The 12,003-nt window shown below is 34.8% G+C and overlaps 1 non-coding gene across 1 annotated transcript; it reads left to right on the forward strand.

Moving 5' to 3' along the window:
* Positions 1 to 5,984: 5,984 nt before the first annotated feature.
* Positions 5,985 to 6,091, forward strand: LOC127241146 (small nucleolar RNA R71). Its single transcript, XR_007836475.1, has one exon. It is a non-coding gene; the product is annotated as a small nucleolar RNA R71 (small nucleolar RNA).
* The last annotated feature ends 5,912 nt before the right edge of the window (positions 6,092 to 12,003 follow it).

The following is a 12,003-nucleotide window of genomic DNA, read 5'->3' on the forward strand; positions in this document are numbered from 1 at the left end:
CCTTCTCAGGAAGCCTGGCTAGAGCCCAACCAGCGTGGTCGGGTGAAGGTTCCCGACCTTCAAAGGAGACCATGACAGGATCATCGCCCACTATAGGTAAATGGGCGATAAGAGCCACGTCCATAAGGGTCGGGCCAATAGGGCCAGAAGGGAGAAAGAACACTCCCATCTGGGCGTGCCAGAAAGCTGCCATCGCCAGCAAAGCCTTATCGTGGAGATGAAGGGGTTGAGTTGACAGGAAGATGGCTTTATAGATGCCCTGCCTCCGCCATCGTTCTTGATAATGGGGGAGCAGTCTCGTGTGCCATTTGCGGAAGGCATCTTTGGGGTCGGTGAGGTGAGTCCTGATGCTGTCCAGGAGACGTTCCAGAGAAACTTGACAGATGACAGACTTCATACGATCAGCATCCTCATTGGTGGTGCAGTAGGGGCGAACGGTGGGGGTAAGGACCCTCGAAGCCACAAAGGGCACCGAGGGGTCAGTTCCGTCAAAAGGGAGAGCAGGAACATACTGTTGAGCCATTTTCAAATGAGATGTAGAGAATGAAGGAGAAAAGGTTTTTGGAGGAGAATGTTTGCTAGAGAAAAAATAAGGATTCAAGATTTTGAGTGCGTGAATGTGGAGGGTGAGAGAAGGGTTTTTCATAAACCCCGCGATGTGACATGAAACAGTATAATGATGGCACTGTTCTGCAAACCCCTAAATGTCACGTCTCACACAGTCCAAGAAGCGATGCTTAGGAGTCAGGCTGGGGAAGGCAAGTTGTTGAGCAAGGAAAACCAATATGTAGGTTTTTCGAGAATGGGCCTATAAAATTGGACTAAGGATTGGTGTAGAGTCTAATGGGCCTATCAATCAGTGGGACCTTAAAAATGGGTTTGAATATGAGCCCAAGTATTATTAAGAGATGGGTTTCCTCAGAAAAAGCCTATGACTAGGAAGTCGGGCAAGGAGAGGACGGACGAAGGAAACAATATGCATCCACGACGGACAGCATATAGGTTGGGAAAAATGAAGTCAGGCGAAGAAGGATGAGACGATTCACACGAAGTCGGGTAAGATGAAGTTGGGCGAAGAAATGACTGATACGGAGGTCGAACAAGTGGAAGACGGGCAAGAGGAGATGGAGCAGCAGGTGTGCAGGTCGGGCGAAAAGCAGTTTTAAGACGGTTGAGAGAGGTTACAACCGGTGGGCGGATATGAAGGCATGACCTGGTTGTGGCGGTTGACATAGGTTTTTAAATAGGTCGTTTCATGGCCTAAAGAAACCATCTTCATTCGACATCAAATTCACTGGAATTTCTTTTGGGGATCACCATTTATTTTTTCAGTCTATAGTAGTTATTTTTCCTATTTTATTTATGTATCGTACCGTGTCTAGAGATTCTTAATCTCAGACAATTATTTTATCAAATTCGAAGATAATTTCTATTTTCGGATTTTACTTTTATTGTTGAAAATCGGCATCGACAATATGTTTAATAAAGGAAAATATTAAGTCGGAAGACAAAAAATAAACTTGTTGATGGTAATTAAAGAAATCCACCAAGGCTACGTGCAATATTGAAAAATGTCAAAATATTAAGAAGCGACTATTACTGCTATGAACTTATTAATTTAGTATAGTATTGACAACACGTCGTGTGCTAATAGTCAACAAACGGTATATCTATGCACAACACATGACAGACGTTTGTCACTCGCTGCAAAATATAAATAAAATAAATGTACTTTTGCAATAAAAATAACGTAGTATAGATGAAGTAGAGTCGTCTCCTCAAGGAGGTAAAAAGGTTTTATTTTCGATTGTTTAATTTATAATATAATAAAAAGGGGATTTTTTAAGTAGAAAATAAAAGTAAAATAACAAACTAAAAACTCTACAACTAAAAGATAAATTCAATAAAATTAACTTTCCAGTCTAGGAATAAAATTGACAACTTTGGGTAGTGGATTTGATCATCGATAAATATTTAATTTTATTGGTTTCTAAATAAATTATTTATTGTTACCGACACACGCCTAATAACCAATTCTTCCTTAATTTCTCGACAGTTTAGGTACGGCCGTTAACTGCTTCCCTAGTTAGACTAGAACCCTAGTGACGCCACAAAGATTTTACTAGCCTAACCGTCTTACGAACTAGAAAAGCCTAATTCAATATAACAATTACCTATGCAAAATTGTTTAAAACAAAGATAAACATTGCCTAAGAATGATGTTGGTAGGGGTAGAACTCGAAATCTTCTTGGATGAATCTTTGTCCTACTTGCCCTTGCGCGATTACTCCTTGGGACTGTTCTGCACGGCGTTCTCCTCCTTGGCATGTAAAGTGACAAAAGTGGTGTCTCCCCCTTCTTTCTTTCCTTTACATTTACCCCAATTTTGTAACAATTGAGCTTTGGGCCTTTTTTTTCCTCTTTTCCCTCTAATTCTATCAATTTTATTATTTTTCTTCTGGAAATCATAAATAAATAATATACACCCAAATCAGACAGAATCTAATCTAAATTAACCAAATATCAAAAATAATATGAATATTTAAAGCATACGATTTATGGCTATCAAATCTACCCACACCTAGATCATGCTTGCCCTCAAGCATAAATTCGAAACAAGCCAAAAGAAATCGCAAGCGACTCAATATGACAAGAAAATCTAGCACAACCAAATCAATAGGAAATTCAACATATCAAGCCAAGTCAACCTCACAATAGAGTGTATGCACACATGCTCTTTGAAAGAAATAAGTGTGTATAATCAGCTAACGCTCAAGTAGTGCGACAAAAGATTATCCCATAGGCTTGAATGACAATCAAATCTCCCTTGCTTAAGATGCTCGAATCTAACATCAAGAATCAACGCGACTTTTTTATAAAGGTTGTAACGGGGCTGATGGTTAGGGGTGGAAAAAGGATATGCGAAGGCTAAAATATGCCAGAAAAGAATACAATAAGAACACGATGCTAGCATATGAAAAACGGTTCGGCATAAACAATGAAACTCTTACTTTATTCACTACCCAAACTTCAATAATGTAATTATATCAATAATACTTCATCAAGATGATCTCTTTTTTTTTTGGGGGGGGGGGGGGGCTTTTTTCTACTTTCTATTTTTTTTTCTTTTTTTTTTAATATATATACGTCTTTCACTATCCGTTCTCATTGCAGCAAGCACTTCTGAATGCATTATTTATTTATACTCAAACTTCGTTTCTAACTTGTGCCTAACAAATAAGGTGCATCACAACGTGAACTTAAAGTAATTCTTTCTAACATAGGGTTCAAATCGGAGAAGGCCTAATATAAAAAAAAACCGTATGAGGCTAAAAGACGGTTTAATATAGAAGAAAAATAGGCTAAAAAGTCTCAAATGGGCTAATTAGGGGAAATATATTGTGCTGAGTGATAAAGAAAGGTTCAATGGGTTACCTAATGCCCTTGTCATTTTCAAAATGCAAGACTCGATAGTTACAAGTTCAACATGCATAATCACTCAAGTTCTAGGTTATCTAATTGATCACCACAAATCACACAAGAAAGAATTTCCAAAGCTTGATAATATGTAGCTTATTTTCTAATGTAAGCTTTTTGGAATATAGACTGGAATTCTCACAGGGTTCAAATGTCAACCTCGCTCGACATATTTCAAATCCAATGTGATCAATCATGTCAGACTAACCTATCACTTAAATTACCTTTGACTCACTTCAGACAAATCTTAAAAACATGCGCAAAGACAGCCAATCAGACATCAACAGTAGCACAAAATTAAAAATCTGCCCAAAAATTTGCATTACTCTCTCCCCACACCTAAAGCGAACATTGTCCTCAATGTAAAAAAAAATATTATGAGAGAGGAACTTCCCTAGAGTATAGGATTGGTGCAACTGCATGTTTTTGCTTTGGATTCCAAACTTCCTCAATTTGATTGTGCTTCTCTTTTAGCCAATACCAAAATGGATGGCTTAGGGAGGTCAAATAAGTTGAGCAGGGAGGAAGACGAAGAAAGACAACGACTTTTTTTTTTCGAAATTCTTCAAGAAGTTTCCTGGAAAAAATAAAGAATCCAAATCAAATAGGCGATGTTAAAAAATAAAATAAAAAAATAAAACAAAAACTAAAGAAGATAAAAGAAGTAAAGCTAGAAAACTTGGGTTTCCTCCCAAGAAGCGCCTCTCTTTAACGTCTTTGGCTAGACGTAGTTACCATGTTAGCCATTAGGTAGCACTACTTCAGACTGTCTTACCCACTTCAGTTTTTGTCTTTTACTTCCATGTTTAAAACGATGATTACTCACAAAAAATTTCTCTACAAGATTCACATCATCATTTACGTAAACAAGTTTCAACTGATTCAGATGCGACTTCGATTTTATGTCCACGATAGAATTCTCATTCAATCCCAAGACTTTCTGTACACCTTTGTCAATAACATTCACATTGCACAACGCATTAGATTTTTCAAGGTATTTTATAGAATCAGAAATATTAAATTGCATTTTCTCACCATCAAATTCCATAGAAAGTATACCTTGTTTCACATCAATTTTAGTTTGTGCGGTGCACATTAATGGTCTACCTAGTAAAATCGGTGCAGGATTTGGAGAATTGTCATCATACATATCAAGCACATAAAAATCAACTAAAAAAATTAATTCGTTAACTTGCACTAGGTCATCTTCAATCATTCCTTCAAGGTAAGCATTTGTCCTATCGGTTAGTTGAATAGTAATTCCAGTTTCCTTTAAAGGTCCAATATTCAAAGATTTAAAATAGACTTAGGCATTACATTAATTGCAGCTCCTAAATCTAACATTGCTCGTTTAATCTCCAACTTACCTATCTTACAAGGAACTGAAAACATATCCGGATCTCCACATTTTGAAGGAAGCTTATGTTGTAAAACGGCACATACGCTATCGCCAGCAATAATGCATTCGTCTCCACGTAGTCTCTTCTTGTTTGCACGAAGATCCTTCAGAAATTTTGCATACTTCGGCACTTGTTTGATCGCATCCAGTAGGGGTATGTTCAATTCCACCTTTCGAAACATCTTCAACATCTCTTTATTTTTGCCATCCTTCATTGGTTTCGCCAACCTGCAAGGAAATGGTGCAACATTAGTTTTAGTATTAGTAGGTGTTTCAAAAGTTACCTTGTCCGATATTTCATTGGCAGCTTTCTCAATTTATTTCTCAAAGTCTTCCTCATTCTTGTCTTTTGGAACTTCAATCTTTGATACTTCTGAATCTTTTCCATTTTGTATAACAATCAAGCTCACATTACTCGGATTGGCGTCGGGTTGTAAGGGCAATCTTCCCTTTTCTCTTGACATCATCTCGCACATCTCATTTGCTATTTGACTTACTTATTCTTTCAAATTCCTAATGCTATTCCGAGTTTCCTATTGAAATTGCAACATGTTAGACGCCATAGTTTTCATCATATCTTCTAGGGAATTACTCGGAACCATTTAAGGGGGTTGTGGAGGGTGGTTAGGTGCTGGGAATCCTCTCGAATGATCTCCATAGTTAGCTTGTTGATTCCCATACTTTAAGTTCTGCTGATCTTTCCATCCTGGATTGTAGGTATTCGAGTAGTGGTTGTATGGTCTTAGGATGAATCTTGCAGCACTGACATCTATTTCTTGACTCAAAAGTAGGACAAATATCCGTAGGATGTTCTGAACTTTTGCAGATTCCGCAAGCCTTAACTTGTGCATTCCCTACAACAAATTTTCGAACAAATGAAGTCAGTTCAGTCAACTGTTGTTGAATAGAACTCACCTCGCTTGCTTCTTTAACTGCTACTATTTCTCTTGGTCCGAACTGTTGTGAGTTCATCGCCATATTGTTCAGTAAGTCCCCCGCCTCTCTAAGAGTTTTGTTCATCAAGGCCCCTCCACTTGTTGAGTTTATGATTCTCCTGTCGATGGACGTCAAACCTTCATAGAAATATTAAATCAGTAACTGCATGGGGATTTGATGACGGGGACATTGAATAAGTAAAGCATTAAAGTGATCCCAATATTCAAATAAAGACTCCCTTGTATTTTGCGTCATTCCGCATATCTCTTTCCTCATGATCGCAGCTCGTGAAGCGAGAAAGTACTTTTCGAAAAAATTTATCTTCATGTCAGTCCATGTAGTGACGCTTCCGGTAGGTAGATTGAATAGCCAATTTTTTGCAGCATCTTTCAGTGAGAAAGGAAAAGCACAAAGCTTGATTTGATCTTCTGTTACTCCTTGTGGCTTCATACTTGTGCATATAACATCAAATTCTTGTAGATGCTTTTGTGGGTCTCCTTCTGACAACCCATGAAAAGAAGGCAACAAGTGTATTAGTCCTGATTTTAATTCAAAAGCACATTTACCGTCTACCGTCGGGTATGTTATGAAGAGATGTTGCTGGGTCAAGTTAGGAGCTGTCAGCTCCCTTAATGTCCTTTGATCCATCTCTTCTTCTAGCTAGATCTCGTCATAACTAAAATCGCTAGATGATTTTGAAGCTAAATCTTTTTGGCGACGCTCCCTAGTTTCTTTTCTCAATCGACGCGCAGTCTTCTCAATTTTGGGATCAAAACTCAAGATTCCTGTGTGATCAGACCTCGACATAAACCAGAAAAAATTATTTTTTTTTTTTTAGATGATAGATAACAACCAAATATAAATAAACCAATTAGAATTCCCCGGCAACGGCGCCCAAATTTGACAGGCGTTCGTCACACGCTGCAAAATTTAAATACAATAAACCTACTTCTGCAATAAACATAACGTAGCATAGATGAAGTAGGGTCGTCTCCTTAAGGAATTAAAAAGGTTTTATTTTCAATTGTTTAGTTTATAAATATAATAAAAGGGGGGATTTTTTAAGTAGGAAATAAAAGTAAAATAACAAACTAAAAGCTCTACGACTAAACGATAAATTCAATAAAAATAAGTTTCCAGACTAGGAATAAAATTGACAACTTGGGTAGTGGATTTGATCATCGATAAATATTTAATTTTTTTGGTTTCTAAATAAATTAGTTATAGTTACTGACATGCGCCTAATAACCAACTCTTCCTTAATTTCTCGGCAGTCTAAGTACGCCCGTTAACTGCTTCCCTAGTTAGACGAGAACCCTAGTGACGTCACAAAAAATTTACTAGCCTAACCATCTTGCGAACTAGAAAAGCCTAATTCAATTTAACAATCACTTATGCGAAATTGTTTAAAATTGATTCCATGATTTCCTAATGGTGTCTGCCACTAGTTGCTACTTGAACCAAATTAAAACACAATTACATACGCCTAATTTAGTTTAGCAATTAATCCTTAATCCAATAGAAACACTTGGCCACAATACCCAACCAAATAAAAGATTATAAATCAAAGAAATCAGAAACCACATAAATACTTAGGAACCAAAGAAACATCATAAATCAAAACAAGTCTAATCTCCCAAATCCATACCAAGTTGTTTTTTTCACTCTTAAACTAGAAAAGTAAACCACTCACTAACCATAGGAAGAAGAACAAAGAAAAAAAAAATTAAACATCGTCTGAGAATGATGTTGGTAGGGGTAGAACTCGAAATCTTCTTGGATGAATCTTTGTCCTACTTGCCCTTGCGCGATTTCTCCTTGGGACTTTTTTGCACGGCGTTCTCCTCCTTGGCATGTAAAGTGGCAAAAGTAGCTCATCTCCCTTCTTTCTTTCCTTTATATTAACCCTAATTTTGTAACAATTGGGCTTTGGGCCTTTTTTTTCTCTTTTCCCTATAATTCTATCAATTTTATTATTTTTCTTCTGCAAACCGTAAATAAATGATATATATCCAAATCAGACAGAATCTAATCAAAATCAACCAAATATCGCAAATAATATAAATATTTTAAGCATGCGATTTATGGCTATCAATACACTATTTATTGTAATACAATACAATGTCACAAGTGAATTAGCTATACATAACAAAGTCTCAAAGAACACATGATACTATTTATTTGACCACAAACTATATATTCATTAAGCATGTCTACAATTATAATTAAAATACACATGCTTTTACGTAATACAAGATGTTTTTTGTTAAAAAAAAATGTTTCTTTCTAGTTGCTTTACATTATTAGGGAAATCAATATGATGTTGCTTCTTTCATAAATACAGTGCCATTCCCTGTTAAGAAGATAACCTTGATAATATTTGAAACAAAATGTTTACGCGAGAATGAAAATTACACTTCAAGGATTAAGCACGAACATGTCTACCAAAACATTCATTTCCATTAATTTCACTCTTGCAAAATTGATGTAGGATGTTTGTAGACCTTTTAATTTTGTTTCATCTTTACCAAATGTAGCACCTTCTTCTCAACAATTTTTCCTTCCCACTTAGTAAAACAGGTTTTTTTTAGCAATATTAAAAGTTATAAGTATTTTAATATTTAATGTCTACAGAATATTTTAAGAAATAGTTGTATAGTAAAATTCACACAATAATATTTTCTAAATATCATCTATGATTATTTAACAAAATCGATGAAAGAAAATATTTATCAAATAAATAAGAAATTGAACTTACAAAGCTCTGAAAATTTGTACAAGAAAGAAAAGTATTATACAATGAGAAATGAAAGCTAAATGAGAAACACGACGAGAGACCAGAGCAAATATGACAACAACAATGAGAGAGTGAGAGAGAGAGAGAAAAAGTGCCCCCCGCACGGGTGGCGGATCCAACTACTTTCTTAAGTGGCTGCACAATTTATTCAATTAAAATAACAATATATTAAAAAAATAATAATAATAATAATAATAATTACAATGGTATCTTATGTGTGACAATTATGCTCAAACTCTAATTACAATTATGACTCATAATAATAGTATTCATGCCAACAATCTTCAGTCATCAATACCTAAGTAAGTTACAATCCAAAGGAAGAAGGGTGAGTTGCAGAATTACAATCCAAATAAAGAAAAATGAAGAAATCACCAACTTGATTCGATATGGTATTATGCTTTTGAATACAAAAAATCGAAAATGAAAATAGAGTAAAATGAATTAGGTTTAGATAGAATATCAAAGTAATATACTATATAAATAATTATTTTTATAAATCTAAATAAAATTGTCCTTGAAGTAATTATGAAAAAAGATTTACATTGAAAAAAAAAATATACTAAATATATAACTTATAAAATATTAAAGTGAAGTCGTGTGATCCCACTAGTTACCCGGAGGATCCGCGCCTCTGCTGGCACCGGCAGTGTTTGTTAATTCCTTCAACATAATGTAAAACATTTTGATAAACTAATTAATTGGTTTAACCCAATATAAAAAATATTAGAAGATATTATTATATATTATAATATTAAACATAATATATACACTATACCAAAAATATAGTAGTATTATAATATAATAATAATAATGATTATAATTTATTGGCCAACACACCATTCAATCTCATTCGGTTGACCCACAAAAATCACTATACTTTGCAATCCACTGGTTCCTTTGGACCCCTATTAGTTTAGTTGGTTTTGAAAAATTCCAATTCAATCATTTTCAATGGCAAGAACTCAACCCATTCTATCACTTTTATCTCATAGCATCTGAACTAGTTATAATATTCTAACTAAAATAATACATAATATTTAATATTCTTATATTGTTGCCCAAACTAGCAGTAAATTGCAATAAATATCTACTAGTTATGGCCAATCCCACTCGCACAAACACCGTAATGAACTTGAGGCTTGGCTAAAGGACCAAAAAAAAAAAAAAAAAAAAAGGTGATATATGTAAAATATATATTGCCAGACCGACAAAAAGGCAAGATTGATAATTATTTAATTTTGAGTCAAAAAATCAGTTTATATATTTTTTTGTGTTTTGTCTTTTTTGGGCTCTAATGAACTTCGGACCAATAAAAAAAAAAATTCTGATTGGTTCATACGCTCGTTTCAGAGTGAATTTTGTTCAAGTTTTGTCTAAAAACTAATTTATATTTTTCTAAGCAATTACGATTTTTAGGGCCCAAAATGACCTCTAATTGACAAGAAAATATTGCTAGAACTATTTGGTCGTTTAAGATGAATCGTACAAAATACTTCTAATAACCAGTCCAAAAATGAGTTTACGTTTTGTTTGATACTTTTACATAAATCGTGAACGACCTCGGATGAACAAAAAAAATATCAATGTTTAGAGTTTTTTGGGGCCTAAACGACCTCGGATGATCAAAACAATATCAATGGTTGGTTTGTCTGATAAACATGCAATTTTTCTCCAATTCAAAGTCTAAAAATAATTTTACATAGTTTTAGCCTTTACGGTTTCTAAGGCTCTAAACAATTTTGGATAGACAAAACAATATCATTAGTTGGTCGGTGTAAGTTTTGTGTAATTCTGAGTCTGGAAATGAGTGTATATTGTTTTAGTGTAAAAGATTTATGGGGCCTTAAATTACCTCGAATGAACAAAAAAATATTGTCGGTTGGTTCGTTAAGTAGTTTCAAATTAACCGTGCAACTTTTGCCTAAATCCGAGTCTGAAAATGTGTGTACGTACTTTAGTGTTTAGTGCTTTTGGGGCACTAAAGGACTTTCGATGGACAAAAAAAAATATTAATGGTCGGTGTCTTTAGTCATTTTGGATGAATTGTGCAATTTTCTCAAATTTTGAGTCTAAAAACATATTTACATTTTTTATCGTTTAGGCATTCTGTGTATAAATAAGGCCATACGTGTGATATTTTATTTTCAACCAATAACAAGCCATTCATATTCAAATTTTAGCATCTTTTTTATGTTTCCTAATGCAAATTTCTGTTTATTACATCATAGTTAGTTTTGTAGCATATTTAATTAAGTTAGTTTCAGACATATATTCATCTCCCCGTTGAAACTAAGCCATACTTTCAATACAATGAACTTCAGGTCGTCTGAAACTATTCAAGCCAGCTTGTCTTATCTTCTTGGATTCAGAATGGTTGTTTGGAGTACTTTTGGGATCCAAGGTTGGAAAGAATCACATGGCCAACAAAAATTGCGTGATTCGGGAGAATATCCATCAAGCGATCTTGGACTGAGTATATTTCAAAAGAAACTATTGGCATGCCCAGTGGGACCCCATTTGAATGTATATGCACCTTTTCTTTTGGGAAAAATGTGAGAATGCCGAACACGATAGGCCTACAAAACACCAGGTCTGAGGTAATACTAAGGCTGGTGGCTCTAGCATCTGTGGGAATGAGCAAAATCAATGGCTCGGAGTTGTCCATGATGATAAGGTTTTACAGGCTAAACTATGGCCACAATGATCCAAAAAGAGGACAACCTATGTTTCTAAGTTGCTATTAGAGATATACCCTACAAACTATTAGGTGAGTAATTCCTACTAGTAAGTTCAAGGATAGACCATTTGAAGAACTCTCCATACTGTTGAACGTCATAATTAATCGTTCCTGTGCTGATACGACAACGTTGGAATTTGGTAAGATAAGAGAGAAGGAACAATAAGCAGTGGAATGAATGCTCAATATTATTGAAAATGATTAACTGAGATGACTGATAAAGATTACAGATTAAATAAACTAACTACTCGATAAACTTATTTAAAAGATAAACTAAATGTGAGACTTGCACGTCCCACAACTAACCCCACAAATAAATCCATTAATATAAGACTAAGTCAACTACAATCCATTCCATAAGTTATTCCCACAGGCGGTGCGCTTTTTCTATGAATCACATCTCAGCTTCAATAGTTCAAGGATAGATAGACCTATGTATCAGATGCCATATTCATGCTGTTTCATGAAGACAATGCCTTTTCCATTGAAGACTTGGCTTTTGGAGTTGGTTTTGTTATCAATCAATGACGGGAAGTCAACAGTTAAGCAAAAAAGCAGGTTTACAGCCCATGGTATAATTAGCTCTTATTATATTTATAAATAAATTGTATAGAAAATTATATTGATAATTACAAATTAAGAAGCAAACAATCA

Source organism: Andrographis paniculata, unplaced genomic scaffold (genome assembly GCF_009805555.1).
Source record: "Andrographis paniculata isolate CXL003 unplaced genomic scaffold, ASM980555v1 Contig80END, whole genome shotgun sequence".
Lineage (NCBI taxonomy): Eukaryota > Viridiplantae > Streptophyta > Magnoliopsida > Lamiales > Acanthaceae > Andrographis > Andrographis paniculata.